Source organism: Galeopterus variegatus, unplaced genomic scaffold (genome assembly GCF_000696425.1).
Source record: "Galeopterus variegatus unplaced genomic scaffold, G_variegatus-3.0.2 Scaffold51, whole genome shotgun sequence".
NCBI classification, from domain to species: domain Eukaryota; kingdom Metazoa; phylum Chordata; class Mammalia; order Dermoptera; family Cynocephalidae; genus Galeopterus; species Galeopterus variegatus.
In genome coordinates, this window is record NW_007726162.1 from 1,029,314 (window position 1) to 1,046,032 (window position 16,719).

Genomic DNA, 16,719 nt, shown 5'->3' on the forward strand with positions numbered 1-16,719 from the left:
GGTTTTTTGGGGGTGGGGGGGGGGGGGGGGGGGGGGGGGGGGGGGGGGGGGGTGAGAAGGATCCAAGCACCGGGCATATAAAGAAAAGGGTAAAGGGGACTTGGAGTTGAAGCATTCATCTGGAATTTCAGTAGGCCAGGCTTATTCTAATTGCACCCAATGTTATCAGAAAAGCAAAAACAAGAATAATTCAGAACGCCAAAGGAAGTGCTTTAGAAATGCAGAGAGGAGGTACATGGGGTTATCTCTCCCTCCTTTTTTTTTTTTTTTTTTTTTTAGAATGTAATTTCTGGAATTAACCCGTGTGTGGAAGCTGGTGATTGCATTTTTGCACTTCAGCAAAATAAAGTGAGATCTGACTGCAAAGCAAGAACATATGGTGGGTCAGAAGGTTCATGCGAGAGCACAGACTGCAGCCACAACACCTGGCCACACACCCAGGACCCAGGCGCGTAGGGACTGACTCGTCTGGGGACCAGCTCCCTGGGCGAGTGGCGGGAGGCGCAGCTGAGCCACGGTGGCCGGTTTCGCTCCGAGAGCTCTGGCTGCGGGAGGAGGCGCGGACGCACTCCGTCTTTAGTCCTTTGGCCACTCTCCCCAGCACTCCCTGGGGCTGCTCCCCACTAGCAGGAGACTGCTTCTGGCAGCGCAGCCCAAAGACACTGGATTTGGAGTCGCGTCCCCAGAATCCCCCCCCAAAAGCATCTTGGCACAAGTTGTAGGTAAAAATAACCCGGGATAACGCTGGGGGAAGGGGAGGAGCGAGCGAGACTCGCGCGAGGCAAGGCAGGGATGCGACTGGTTCTGCAAAGGGAGGAAGGCGGAGAGGGAGAGATGCAACCCCTGGCCCAAGACTGGGCCCTGGGTGTGCGAGGAGGCGCGGATGCCCTCGCAGCGGACAAGGGGAGATGGCAGCTGAGATGGAATACCGACAGCGCCCACACATGCAACTTCGGAGCCCAGCGCATCACACCCCCCGCGCCCGCACCCCGGCTCTGGCTCCCGCTTCTCCATCCCGTCATCTGCCTGTGCTCCAAGTGCAGCCGCCGAGGCCGGCCCTCCGCTTCCTGGGAGCAGCGCACGGTCCCTCGCCTGGCTGGAGAGCTCAGGCTCCGCGAGTAAGTCCCTCTTTCGGAGCAGGGAGCTCCACGCTCCGCCGCGGGTTCGCGCCCCGCCACTCCTAACCCCATGCGCCGCCACTACCGGTGGTGCCCGAGGCGGAATAAACAAACAAACAAACAAACAAACAAATAAAGTAAAAAGTAATCTGGAAAATCAGGAGCTGCATTCCTGATTCCGAAAGGGAGGCTACTTACTGTCAGGGATGTCGCCTCACTCTCCTGCTTGCAAGCCCCGCCGCCCCTTGGGAGATGCCCCATCCGCTCCCTACCCCATCCGAATGCAAAGGTGAACCAGACCCAGGCTACCCCAGCCCAGAGGCTCCGTCGGCCGAGTGACTTTTGCTAACAGTGTCCCCGCGCCCATTCCCGGCCCCTGGTGGTACCCGGGCTCCGCTGAGCGCTTCGCTCCCGCTGCCCCACAGGGTCCTAGTGAGAAGCTGCGGGCACGTAGCGCAGGGCAGGGGCGAACCTCCCGACTCTGCTAGGGGAGGAAACTCCAGTCCATAAACAGGCAGAAACCCAGGTCCCTGTCCTTATAGACCAGTCCCTCGGGACTTTCCGAGCTGAGGTGCTAGGACAGGAGGGGAGGAGGATGGGAAAACCCTGGGTCTCTCCTTCCTTGTTCCCCCTACATCCACTCCACCTGCTCCAGCCCCGACTAACCCAGCGCCGCTCACTTGCACGAAGTCCCGGACGCCAAGAGAAGGCACCCTGGCGGCCGCCCGCGGTGCCGCTCCCCAGCCTGGCGGCCCGTGCCCCGAGCGCACCGCACTCACCTGAGCGGTGCCGCCGTGCAGCAGGTCCGGCGCCCTAAATCGGCTCTCCAGCTGGGCCATGGGCATCGCCGCACCCGCGGCGGGTGGAGAGAGCTTGGGGACGCCCCGGGGCGGGCGGGCGAGAAAAGGACGCAGATACCCACTGAGACCCGGCGGTGGCAGCGGCTAGTGGCTGCCAGCGCGCCGAGGACCTTGCAGGCGGGCGTTTTGGTGCTCAATCCCGAGGAGGGGAGGAGCAGGAGGAGGAGGAGCAGGAGCAGGAGGAGGAGACGGAGGAGGCCAGGCCCTGAGGGAGAGTGCGTTGGGCAGAGAAGGATCGCGAGCGCCCACTGCTGCCCGGCGCGCTCCGCTGCGGCCCCGAGTCAGGCCCGCTGTGCCCGGCGCACCTCCCTGCGCCCGGCGGCTCCGCGAGCCTCAGCCCCGCACCCGGCCTCAGCGACACCGCCCAGCCGGCGCGGCCGCACCTCGGGTTTCAAGGCAAAGGGAGGGACCAGCACGGCCGGGAGGGTGCAGCGCGTGGATGGGGTGAATGCGCGGTGGCTGCAGACTTGGGACGTCCTGTGTCCTGCTCACTCCTGCTTGGTCCGAGCCCCGATCACACCTCTTCCCCCACTCCCCAGCTCGGCACGGTCCCAGGGACCTGCACTTCTCCCACGTGCGTCCGCACTGCCTGTTTCCTTCCCGGCAGGTGACTCACCTCAGGCGCTGGGGCTCCTTGCAGTGCCCGGGAAGCAGGGACAGCCGTCCTCTCCAACGCGCTCTGCAGCCGGACTGGGAGGCGAGCGGCAGCCCGGGCCGGGATCCGCGCAAGGAGCCGGCTTCCGAGCGCGCCGGGTCGCCATTGAACACGCCTGTCCTTTGGTTTCGCGTCCGGGAGCGGACGCCAATTCACCAGGCGAGCGCGGAGAGTCCCGCTCTGCTTAGGCTGGAGCGCTAGGGCTGCAAACGTCAGCTCTGAAACCAAGCAGGGTCTCCCCGCCCCCGCCCCCTGTTCGGAAGTTGGGTAGTTTTGTGCGACGCATCCAGTAGTTCCATTTCAGATTTAAGACTTCAGATTTCGAGGGGCGTAGGGTGGGAAGCGCCTTGGAGAAACTGGGTTGCCTGCTCACCTGAGCCCCAAAGCAAGTTGTCCTTAAAGGTGGGTCAGCAAAGGTGGGGCGGGGGCGGGGCGGGGAGCCAAACGCACATCAAAGTAACTTCCTTTAGATGAGATTCCAATAAATCTTTTATATCTTAAATATTGGGAGATAAATATTTGAAAGGATTCAAATTGTTATTTACATTTTAAAAATATTTCATTCTTTGTTTAAGTGAAAAAGATTGTTCCATCTAAGAGAAGTTTGCTATAGGAAATTGAACCCTTAACTCATGTGAAGGTTACCCTCAGCCTTTTTAGAAGGCAAAACAATGACCAGTATTCTCTGGCCATAGGATAAAGACAGAAGTGTCTGGGAGGCCAAGACCTAGCCCTGCTTTTGGAAAATAAGCTTTTAGGAGTTTTAATCACCCTGACTACTTTGAGACAGACTAATGTTGGCATGCCTATTTTAAGTAAAAAATCCAAAGTTTTTAAAAATAAATTTTATTGTGTTGATTTGAGGTTTATATCATGATGTTTTTAGGGTACATATAGATACATACAGATATATATATATATATATATATACAGATATATATATATATATATATATATATACAGATATATATATATATATATACAGATATATATATATATATATATACACACACACATACACACACGCAATGGTTACTATAGTGAAGCAGATTAACATGTCTATCATCTTACGTAGTTACATTTTTGTAACAAGAACAGCTAAAATTTACTTATCTAACAAAAGTTCCTAATACGATACAATTTTATTAACTTTTGTCCTCATGTTGTACATTAGATCTCTGGACTTGTTCATTCTAGATATCTGCTCTTCTGTGTCCTTTTTCCACCCCCCACCCCATGGTAACCACTGTTTCAATTTCTAGCTCTATGTATTTGAGCTCTTTTTAAAATTACTACTCTACACATAAGTGATTTTATGCAAAATTTTTATTTCTTTGTCTGGCTTATTTCACTTAGCATAATGTCCTCTAGGCCTATCCATGTTGTGGGATATGGTAGGACCTCCTCTTTAAAGCTGAATAATATTCCACTGTATATAATGCCACATTTTCTTTATCCATTTGTTGACAGACACTTAGGTGGTTTCCATATCTTTGCTATTGTGAATAATGCTGCAATGAACATGGGAGTGCAGATGTCTTTACTTGGTGGTGATTTTGTCTCCTTTGGATATATATATATACATACATACATATATATATATATATATATATATATATACACACACACACACACACACACACACATACATACATATACTCAGAAGAGAAATTGCTGGGCTATATAGTAATTCTATTTTTAATTTCTTTAGGAACCTCCATACTATTTTCCGTAATGACCACACCAATCTACTTTCTCACCAACAGTGTGCTGGTGTTCCTTTTTCACCACAGCCTCGCCAACATTTATTATCTCTTGCCCTTTTGATAATAACCATTTTGAGGAGGTATTTCATAGTAGTTTTAATTTGCATTTGCTTTATAATTGTGATGTCACACACCTTTTCATTTACCTGTTGGCCATTTTTATGTCTCCTTTGGAAGAATGTCTGTTACGGTTCTTTGCCCATTTTTTAATTGGGTTGTTTCTTTTTCTGTTATTGAGTTATAAGTGTTCTTTATAAATTTCAGATATTAACCCTTTATCATATATGAGTTGAAAACATTTTTCTTCGCAGTCCATAGGTTGCCTTTTCATTCTGTTGATTCCTTTGCTGTGCAGAAGCTTTTTAGTTGGATGTAGTCCCATTTATTTATTTTTGATTTTGTAGCCTGAGCTTTTGGTGTGATATCCAAAAGTCATTGCCAAGGCCAGGTCAAGGACCTTTTCCCTTATTTTCTTTTCTAGGAGTTTTATGGTTTCAGGTCTTACAGTTATGTCTTTTATCCATTTTGAGTTGATTTTTGTGTAAAATATGAATTTTAAAAAGTCACTTTAAAGCCCCATTTTAAAAAGCCTTACCATTTAAACTTGCACTGGGTTTAAAAGAAATGCTTTTCTCCCCCATTCTATGAAGCTGTGTAAAATCATGTAGGAGGCCGTGTGGGTCAGACTGAAGTCGAAGATAAAGTCCTGTCAATTACTGGTATATTTAAGCTTCTACCAGCAGCCAAGCACAGTGCAGATCAGGAGTTCCTCAAATCAGGGAGCAGTTTTGATACCCTATATTGGTATGATTACTTCTTCTCCAGAATCCAAAGTGCTTTGGTTCTCATAACCTGAATTTAATAACTCATTTGTGAGACAAAACGAGGGTGAGCAGTGATTCCATTTGCACCCTGGAAACCACAGGCAGGTTAACTGACCTACTTAGTGGTCCACTGCAAGACCTTAAAAGAAACTAGAACACCAGATCCCAGTCCTGAGTCTCTGTTAGAAGCTTACATTTTTAGGAAATGATTTCATCTGGCAATTAAGAAGAATTTAAGGACTGGCATTTTAGTTTCTCACATTTTTTTAAAAAACATTAGTAATCATTCATTGATTAATTATTAGTTATCTTATGTTCAGAAAAATAAAAGTATCAACTGGCTATTTTGTTCTTATTTAGCTATATGTCTCTGCCCAGGCATTTGCCACCTCTCCTAGATAGCCTTCTCTGAAATCTTCTGGTCATGAGTTAGGGTTCTCATCCAAGTTCTCACATAGTAACAGAGCTTAGCTTTGCTGTAACAACACAAACATTATATTGAAAATACAATCTGTTTAGGGATATGTCTTGCCTATCAGGTTACATGTGCCTTGAGTTTGGGGACTGTGACCTATCTCTCCACAGATACTTGATGGTGTTTACAACATACTATGCTCTAAAAAAAGAAAAGAAAAGAAAAAATAGTTTGTCTATTGAACTTCCTGCAAGGAGTCATGATTTAGATCAGACATGTTTTCATTTCAAAGTTGTAAGTATAAGAAAGGAGGCCCTAGGAGACAAGGTGATAGAAAAATGGAAAAGCAGCTATCACTCCTAGATTTTTGGCCCAAAACTCTCTTACTCAGTGACATCAACTGGAAAATGAGATGGTATTAGTAGGTGATCTCTGCACTGCTAATATTCTAAGATATCAGAGGTTTTATGTGTACCTAGTATGTATTCAATACTATGCCAGGTACTGCAAGACAGAGGGAAAGTTAAGACATTTCCACTGTCCTAAGCAAGTATAAAAATCTTATCTCAAATAGAAACAAGGCTAACACTGACAGCCCACATTTACAGAAACTCACTGACATCAGTTAAGTTGTAAATCGTGTTCTATAGAAGATAATGGCTCAAGTAATGAAATGGAAACAGAAGCAAGTGACCTATGAGTTTGGTCAATAATTAGTAATAATACCAGCCAAGGTGTGTCCAAGGTTCATTTGCCAACTCCTGTGCAGAATGAATTACATGAGCTGCACATTTGTTCTTATACCAACTTTCTTAAATAGAAACTAGAATTTCCCCCATTTTACAAATGGGGAACCTGAGACTTAGAAAGTTAAACGATTTGTTCAACGCCACATACTATAATAAGTGGTAAGACTGATATTCACATCCTAGGTCTTGTCTGACTCCAACGTGTATGCTCTTAACACATCTTAGGGATGATTAGTCCAGGCTTCCTCATTTTATAATTGAGCGGGTTCATTAGAGTCCCAGAGGAGGAAGTGATTTATCCAGGGAAGGCATCCTTCCACTGAAAACTAGGCGCCTTCAGTGCTCTTTGTCATTAGATAATTTGCTTATGTTTGCTATTGTTGTTTATGGTCATTCTCTTTCCCTCAAATATGGGATAGAAGAGGAGAGGTCAGAAGAAGGGAAGGTGGGAAGAGAGAAAGAAAAGAGAGAGCTTGCTTCTTGTGACGATGTCCAGGATCCACACTCACTGCCCGCCTGGACTCAGTGGGATTTTATCTGTAACCCTTGTCTATTGGGCTGCTTTATATGAGCTTCTCCTTCCATAATGGTGTTTGAATCTTTCAGGTTAACAGCATGAATATTAAGAAGTCCAATGAGATTCTTTATAAGCAGAAGAAATTGAGATCAGCTTAAAAATCCAATTTTAATAAACTTTCCAAGTCCTGATTTAGATGGTGCGCTAATGGCTCTTACTGCTGTATCACCTTAAAAGTCAAATGTATTTTTGAAGGGTCCTTGTTGTATGGGAAGCTTGATGGGTATTGTTTAATTGCACATTGTGCATTCATGTCTTCACAGAAAAAGATCATCTGTAAAACTGATGAGAGCAGATGGAAAATAGAGCTGGTTGGATAGAGGGGAGTGCATTGGGTTTGGAAGATAATTTTCACTCCTTTGACAAAAACAAAGAGAGCGTGATTACACTGTGTGAAAATGGTGTCCTCAAATAACTCCACTAATCTGATTGTGCTGAGGTCTAGAATTGTTTCTGTTTCTTTTGATTTGCTAATTAGCTAGAGCAGTCTGCTAGTGAGCAAGGAAATGAGGGTCACTTCCACAAAACATGGAGGATTGTGGTTCTTTCCAGCTCAGCCCATCAACACATGCCTCCTCACCAGCCTGTCCCAACTCCCAACTTTATCTATCTGTATGTGAAACCAATCCGTCCATCTATGGTTAATGGATTATGGGATTTTTATCCCCTTTATGACACTAGATTTACTCTAGATGTGTGGTATGTGTGGACACAGGGCTGAGCTATGACTTTTATGACTTTTGCCTTTGTGGACCCCTTTCAACACACACACACTCATGCACACACACATTAAAATTCTATTTTATGACTGCACTGATGCAAAGATGAATATGTTATTCTTATGTATGTATTTATTTATTCATTTTCTACTGCTAGGTATGGAAACCATCATGTAGAAGGGATCCCTGCACTCCCGTGTTTATTGCAGCTAGATTTACAATAGCCAAGAATTGGAGCCAACCTAAATGTCCATCACTGGACGACTGGATGAGGAATATGTGGTATATTTACACAGTTGAATACTATGTCATAAATAAAAAAAAATGAAATACTGCCATATGCAGCAACATGGATGAACTTAGAGAAAATTACGTTAAGTGAAATAAGCCAGGCACAGAAAGAGAAATGCCACCTCCTCACTCATAAGTGGGAGCTAAAAGATTAACAAATAATTTTTTTTAAAAAAGGAGAAAGAAAGATAAAACAAGCACAATAATATGTTGAACCTTCAAAAGAAGAGAAAATTACTGAAGTTGCAGAAGTGGGAATGGGGGAGGATTAAGAGGATAAGGAAGGAATTCATCAAGAGCCATGAAAGACAATTATATTGTATACTGTTAAATAGACTAATTATCATGATTTGAGCATCACATATTGCACAAGGTATTGATATTTAATGCTGTACTCCACAGGCATGTACAATCAACTATGTTATAATAGAAAATAAAATAAATATTTTCTTTAACCTAAAAATTCTTTTTTTCCCTTTTAATTTAAAAAGAAATTCAAACATTTTTAAGAGGGCCTCAAACCTCCGAGGACCAAGGTGCTTATAACTTCTAATGGAGAGTTTGGCCCTGTGTAGATTGATAATACTGCAGAAAATGATTGCTTAGTTAATTAGGGTAAAGTATGTATGCTAAATACAATTTTGTACAAATAGCTTGTAGTCCATTTGTCATGTTGGATAAACAACTATAGACAACATATTGCTCTTATTTTTGATCCTGTGTCAAACTTCGCTCCAAGTTACGCACATCATGCTACAAAAATTACAATATTGCAGGCTTGCAGGGGTCCCCTTGTTCAAATGATTAGAACCTGCTGAGTGCTGGAATGCCTTCAGGGCAATGGAAAATTGTGGCAGTTTCTTTGATTTTAGGTTTGCTGTAACCAAATCTGACTGATCCTTTGATGTGGACGTCTTGATGATTTTCATTTTTAGGCCTTATTCAAAGATATTAGGAGGCTCACACTTTTCAGGGGGAAAAAAAGAAAGAGCTTTTTTTTTTTTCTCCCTGCAGCTCCATTAGTTCAGTTGAATCAACATTTACTGGATACCTCCTACATAGCAGCCCCTGTGTTAGGTACATGGGTGGAGATTTATGAAGAATGAAATTCAATCTCTTAGTTGAAGGAGCTCACAGATATGCATGAACAGAAAAATTACAGTTTAATCTGATAATTCCCATGAGCTCCTAGTTCTCTGTATACTAAGAAAGTGGAAGGAGTGTTGGTCTGTGACTCTCAAACCCTTACATCTTACACTGAGCTCTCAGCTTCCAGCAGTACATGATACTTCTAGTAGTTTTCTCCTCTCTTGGAGTCTCCACTGAAGTCCCGAAATCCTCTAGAGTGTGGCCCTATTGTATTTGAAAACTGACAGTGCTGCTTTCTCCCTTCTAAGCCTGGTTTTGATTCCAGATTTAAGACAGAGCCAAAGCCACATGAAGTCTCTTGAAAGATGCTAGAGTTCTCTTTCCACAGACTTTCGCACTACTTTTCTTATGAAAGGGTTTATAGTAACACTTATGAGAGCTAGTATATATATTTTTCACTTTTGTAGTAGTAATAAGTATTTTATAGAAAATACTCTGTATTTAAGTATTTTATAGAAAATACTCTGTATTTAAGTATTTTATAGAAAATGCTTTGAAGCTCAACAACTACTCTCAAATGAAAAAAAAATAGCATTTGCTATTTAAAATGATCAAATTAGCATATCTTAATATATTTGTAATAATATTTATTATGAACTAAGTTCTGTAAACTACTCTACAAATGGCGCTCTTGTACAAAGTTAGGAAAATCCATTAGATAACATACGAAACAGGGGAGAAATATATAGAAGTAAATAAAAATTATGATGTTATGGGATAGCTGTATGCTAGAGATTTAAGTTTATTGTCCTTTTATCTACATTTTATATGCAAACATAGAAAAGTTAAGTAACTTCTTGAAGGTTGCATGTACCAGCATGCAACTAGCAGTGCTGGATTTAGAAGCAGGTCAAAGTCCATTTCTTCCATGCTCTTTTCCTGTCTCATGATACAATTCTCCCCTTCCTTTCTTATCTGCATGCACGCACTTCATAAAACTATAAGGAGGACTTCAGCGTATTTTATGTTATTTCTTCACATGAAGGAGAAAAATGCTGAGTCTTCTTCATGCCTTCAAAATATGCTTACTTTCTAGGGATTTGACTATCCATAAAGTATTTAAAACCAATATTCATGATATTGTTATAATTGCACTGAATACACTAATTGACAAAAGAACACCCTAGGCTTAAAAGCTCAGTTCTTGGTGTAATTGCTTTTCTCTCCTCCCATATAATCAGCCTTTAAATATAAAAGCTGTTTTGGAAATGCAGCACCCAGCAAAAGTTATCTCACACTGGGGCCCTTGATTTCATGTGGTGCTTCAGATCTGAGCTTTTGTATCAGTGGTAATTCTTCCATTTCATTATCACTTAATTCCTTAGCTCTTAGTCCATCCATCATCATGGTAGACCCAGGAGATACATATGTGAGTTAGGGACAACACCCCTGTCCTCATGGAGCTAAAAATCAGAGAGGTTTTGGTGTATTCGTTGGAGGATATAGTGCCCTTCCCCAGCTCTTGTTCCTTATCAGGAATCTGTCTGCCTTTATGGATTCACCTCTTCCTAGAAGCACCACTGAGTGGGTAGGGACACTGGCTTCCTTGGGAGAAGGGGGACTTATTTAGTGGCAAAATTGGGAAGAATAACTGCAGATTCTCTGATCATTAGCTGATTCCTTTTTCCTCTTGGGAGTAAGCTGCCCAGGATCTGAGATAGGGAGCATCTAGCTGCGAGGATTCTCTGCCACTCCGCTAGGATTCTTCCCTGTAGGAAAGAGGTCTGCCCTGGCTTGGTGTTGCCTCTTCCTTCCTGGGTAAGTGAGCCCAGTTCTGGGGTTCAGCCAGCAGACCTCTTGGCTCTCCCATGGTTACATTCTCCAGCCTAGCCTCTATTGATTATAAAGGGGACATTTAGCTCTTATTGATCTTAGTCTTTGTTGCATGAGCAGGGAAGAGGGGTGCGTTTGAGACTGATTTCAAACCCCAAAACTGATGAGCTCCCTTGATCGCTTCTTTCCTGGCTCCTAATTCCCTGCTCCTTTGCCCACAGTGAGCTCTCATTATGCACTGTTCTGTTGTCTAATTGTTACCATGGCTATGGCTTTTTCCCAGGGTTACTGTAAGTTTATTGTGTTCATAGTCTATGTTAGGTCCTACTTATATTTAAAAAGAGAACAGAAAATGAACTCCCCCAAATAGACATTCAGTAGATATTGCAAACCTCAAGAGGGAGGTTCCAGAACCAGAGTGCTGGGGTTCAGGTCCCAGCTCTTCATTATTAATTCTGTGAGTTCACCTACTTTGTTTAACTTAGTTTCTTCCTCTATAAAATAGGGAAAATAATAATGACACCCTTCTCATATGCAGGCACATGGTACACACCAAATGCATGTGCACTGTGATTATAAATAGGAATTAAATCAGATGGTCCTAACCTTCTTAGAAAGAAAAAAGTACAATTAATTAAATGACCCACTGCTTTCAACCCAGTGCTGTCTTAGGGACTCCTAATTACCTCTGTATAACAGACCCTGTAAGGGAACACTTCTTGTGAACAGAACATCTGCTCCAAAGGTCAATGCTGTTTGAAAGTCATTGTGGAGAAGAAAAGTTCTTAAAAAGGAAGATTTTGGAGTCAGACAAAGCTAAGTTTGAATCTCTGTCCTTCAAATCTATTCACATACCCTCTCTGAATGTAATGTCTTCCTTCATAACATAAATAAAATTGTATTTATATTTAATACAATATTCTGAGATTTAGGTAAGATGGCACAGCTGAAAGCTACTAACAGTGCAAGATGCACAGAAGGTCAATTTATTTTGAATGACTGAATACAGGGAATATTCCTTCTGCCACTGATTTCAAATAGTCCCTTAACCAGAGCTGTTGATGTTGCCTGACTTGACTTGTTGCATTCACCTGCAAAGTGGCAGATCCTGAAGTGGCAGAGCAAGAGGAAGAATCTCTCCAGTGGTGCCAGTATCACGTCCACTGCTTGACCAACAACGTGGTAGAACACCATCCATCACGCAATAATCCCAATTTCATAAAAATTAAGATGTAAAAAATAAAAATCTTAGAGATTCGTTTTGTTTTGTTTTTATCTTCAGTAATCTTTTACTTCTCACATTGTAATAAAAATACGTTATATAGTAAGAAACTATTAATGTGAAAAAAATATTTTCAGTCTTTCGCTATAAGTTACAAATGAATAGATATGGCTTCTATATAAAATTAGTTTAAAATAAAAGATATTTTAAAGTTACAGATATTTTCATTCATCTATTATTAGTTAAAACTGTCTACACACACATACAAATATAGAATTGTACCTGCTGTGGAAGTACTGTTACTCTATTTATGATATTTATAGTCAAGCATTTGTTTGTGTGTGGGGGGGAGGGGGTGAATAGTTCATTTATTTAATTTTGTTTTTATAAGCCCCTAGGTGGAACCTGGCTCTGCCTAAAAACATTTCATAGAATTATGCTTACAGTGCCTGAAAAAAAAATCTTAAAGTTAATGAAATACAATATGTTATTTTTTACAATCTTTGAAACAGCACCCTGAAGTCATGTTTTATAACATTTTTTGTGACTTTCACATTACCTTTCACATTATATATTATAATAAAGAATAAAGTTCAAAAATAAAAATAAAAAACACTGAATCAAATGTTGAGGCACTTACCAATTAGTAAGTCATTTAATCAGTCAAGAGATGGATGCTACTGTGTTCTAGGAATATGTACCTACCTTGAAAATGTTTGCCATATTCAGGATATAAGGGCATTCTGCTCCAGCTGTCTGGTCAGGGAAAGCCCTGCCTCAGCAAGGAGGTGGGATCTGAGCAGGCAGCCGAGAAGCGTGGGCTGAGTTTCAACAGAAAAGTTTCAAATGACAAAATTCTCTGCTGGATTTACTGAAAGCATGAGAATAGGAAGAAGTGTTTGTAGGCCCAGAGTGATACCTGAGCGAGGACTGCACATTGCTTTTAAACCTCCACATCTCAGTGTTCAAGGGTTAAGCTGAATTTTTAAAGTTTACTTTTGCATTTGTTTCCTTATAAAGTACTACTTGTTCATTTTAGCTAATTGAGAAAATTACTGAAAATTAGAATGAAAACACACACAGACACACACACACAATAATTCCTCTGCCCAGGGGCAATTCCCAGATTAAGACTGAGTAAATACCCCGGTGAAATAAAAAGCAAAATTGAAACAATAGAACAATCCTTGCTTTAACCTGATTCCTGGACCAGGATTAAAGAAGTGGGTTTGAGGTGTACAGACGAGTTTTTCTTTGCCACCCAGGCCAAGATGAAGAACCCTGTGATCACCCCAGAAGCTTCCATGCCTCTTCCTCATTGACGCGCTCTCCCTTCTTCCCCAAAGTCACCACTATCCTGACTTTTAAAACTAGAATTTAGTTTTGCAAACTTTGGAACTTTATTTAAGTGTCATTATACAGTCTCCTTCTGTTTCTTAGTCCTTTTGTTCGACATTGCATGAAATTTATCCAGGTTGTTAAGCGTAGCTGAAGTTTATTTTTATTGCTGAAGAATACTATATTGTATAAGTATACCAAATGTACTTAGTCATCCTTATGTGGTTGGTATTTGCATTGTTTCCGTTTAGAACTTTCACAAACCACGCTTCTATGAATCCTCTTATGTATGCTTTTTGGTGCACAATTGCAAACATTTATGTTGGTGTAGAGCTAGGGGTGAGATTGCTACATCACAGGACTTGCAAATGTTCAGCTTAAATACTGCACTGTTTTCCGAAGAGGTTGGGCCAACTCATATCCCACCAACAGTGTCGCCATGCTTCTTCTCCAGAACTTGGCAGTATCAGTCTATTTAATTTCAGCCATTCTGTTGAGTATGCAGTAGTGTGTCATTTTGGTTTTAACTTGGATTTTTGTGATGACAAATGAGGTTAAACAAGTTTTCCTGTGCTTAATGGCTATTTAAATCTTCTATTTTATGAAGTGCCTATACATGTGTTTTGCCCATTTTTCTATTGGCTTGTCTTTTTGTTCCTGATTTCTAGAAATTCTTTACATAGTTGGGCAAGTTGCTGTGCCTTGGTTATCTTATCTATAAAATGGGAATAATTATGATGCCTACCACCTCATATGATACTGTTAGAAGGATTATATGAATCAATACATGTAAAAGTTTAGCACATAGTAGGTAAAGTGCCCAATATTATTATCATAAGCCAAGATCAAGATCACACTGCCAGCAGTTGTGGAACAGGCATTATATAAGTTCTATTCACCAGGTTTTGTCTTGTACAACAAAAACTTTATCATTCAGAAGGACTGAAACTTACCATATTCACCCCTGGTCATGCCCACCCTGGGCCCCAATACTAGCTTTAGGGGGAAATATTATTGTTATTTTATTACCATCACATCACAACACAGTTTTCAAATTGAAAAGTACTGGGGCACATTCATTCTTACAGGCCCTGCATGGTGCAGTTGGCATTTGGCATGTTAATTCCAAAAGTTTTAAATGAGTGATTTTGCACCAGGAGAAAAAATAAAAAAACAAAACAAAACAAAACTACTCCCTGAACACAGAAATAAAATGTGTTAAAAATTAAAGGATATCCAATGTGAGCAATAAAGTGTTTCAGGCTAAGTGCCCAGTCTTGCCTCATGCAAATTCCTTTGGTTCACCAGCACACTTAAGAAAAAAGAAACAATTTTTCTCTTTTACTCCACTGGGAATTGCTTTGCTCCCGGTGGTCGGACAATAAAAAATTTTTATAAACAAACTTTAATCAGCCTGATTTTTCTGCCTCCATCTGTGGAATTTTCACAGATAGTTTAAATAAATATTTTTGGGGGGAAGGGAAGCATGAAGAAGACCATAATTCATGGCTTCATAACCAAAAATGATAATTTTTCATTTGTTATTCCTCATGGACAACAGCCAGTAATATCTTCCTTCTAGACCCTTTAATTAAATTTGGCTTCTCACATTTTTCTTGTGATTCACTTCCTTCCATTCCAGGATTAATTTAGTCCTTCATAGGTGTAATTTCTCAACTGTTAAATTTCCTTTACCTCATTTAAATGTCTGGAGATTTCTCTCCCCAAGTGGGAAGTTTGATTGTTTACTTCCTTCACCTCTCTCCCCAGGCAAGAAACCCATCCCGCGTACAGCAGAGCTAACTGCTTTGTAATCGTTCACACTGAGGTGGATCATTCCATGTAATAAATGCATGTGTGAATATAGAGTGATTTTGGAAAGTGACAGTGATTAATTCAAGACTGTCAAGGATGGTCTTCTCCATCTTTGAAGGTCCTTCTGAAGAGTTAACTTCTTTCAAAAAATTTCTGATTTCTTCTGGGAGAGGGAGATATTTTGTTTTCTACACTCCCACAGATGTTTCAGAAAACTACTATTATAGTAGATCATGTTATTTTTCCTGATCCTTTGCTCCCGGTTTTCTATAGAGGATTAGACACACTTGCCTATTGCTGTATGACTTGCAGCTTCCCCTTGTGTGAATGGAGACTGTGCCTTTGTGTAATTGATGCAGCGCTTGGGCACATGACATCCTTCAGCCAATGGAAAGTGAGCAGATTGGCCATGTCTGCTGGGGACTTTCAAAGGCATCAGAGAGTTTCCACCAACTCTCTTCTGTCCCAAGTTTCTTCAGCTCGTTCCCTAGGATGAGAAGACACGTGGAGCCACAGGAGCTGAGCTATGGCCTCCTCCTACATGGGACATGAGCAAGAAATAAATACAGGGTACTTCAAAAAGTCTTCGGAAAAGTAGAATTAAAAGATAATACTCATCTTTGAAGTATCCTCTTCTGTGAGGTTTGGGGATTGTGGTTACTTCAGCACTCAGCACTTTGTCTTTTATTAAAATTGTTCATTTGGGCTGGCCCGGTGGCGCACTGCTACAGTGCGCCACTTGGGAGTGCGGCAGCGCTCCTGCCAAGGGTTCGGATCCCACATACAGACCGGTTCCCGCTCACTGGCTGAGCGAGGGGCGGGCGGAGCACCGAGGGTTGCGATCCCGTTGCCGGTCCCGGTCCGGTACGGGCGCGACACTGAGGGTTGTGGTCCGTTGCCGGACACAAAAAAGACAGGGAATACATCTTCTTTGTTGGGTATCTGTATAGTTTGGTGCTTGGCAGTCGGTGGGATCTAATAAATGTTTGTGGAATAAGAGTGTGACTAAATGAAGTCCTGCGGTGGTGAGGACCATCTATTGTCTGCTGTGGCAGCTGTGCCTATTGGAAAATGTTTCTCCACCTAAGCAAAAATGTGGTCCTCGAGTATTTCCATTGTGGGTTTTAGTTCTATCCTTTGGGCTCATATAAACCCGTCTAACCCCTTCTTCATATGTCAGTCCTCTAGTGTTTTACAACAGGACTACTATCTACTTTAGGATTTGTCTTTGCAGATTAAATATGCTCAGTCCTTATCCATCTTGTTATCTTCCATGGTTTCAACCTCCTCAGTACCCCGGGAGTTCTCCTTTGCAGGTCCTCTAATTGAACATATTCATCTAAGAACATGGGATCTGCAATCAGCACCATCTTCCACATGTGGTCTGAGTAGCCAAAGTGACAAAGGTCATGGTTTCCCTCCATCTAGACTGATTCCACCGAGTCTGA

At 42.2% G+C, this 16,719-nt stretch overlaps 1 protein-coding gene across 1 annotated transcript in view; it reads right to left on the reverse strand.

Annotated features, from left to right (window-relative positions):
- Window positions 1-2,636, reverse strand: part of HS3ST1 (heparan sulfate (glucosamine) 3-O-sulfotransferase 1) — a 32,634-nt gene extending 29,998 nt beyond the window's left edge. Inside the window, exon 1 of the mRNA XM_008573201.1 lies at window positions 2,595-2,636. The gene's annotated coding sequence lies outside the window, so the exon portion shown is untranslated. The remainder of the gene's footprint in view (window positions 1-2,594) is intronic.
- Window positions 2,637-16,719: the final 14,083 nt, after the last annotated feature.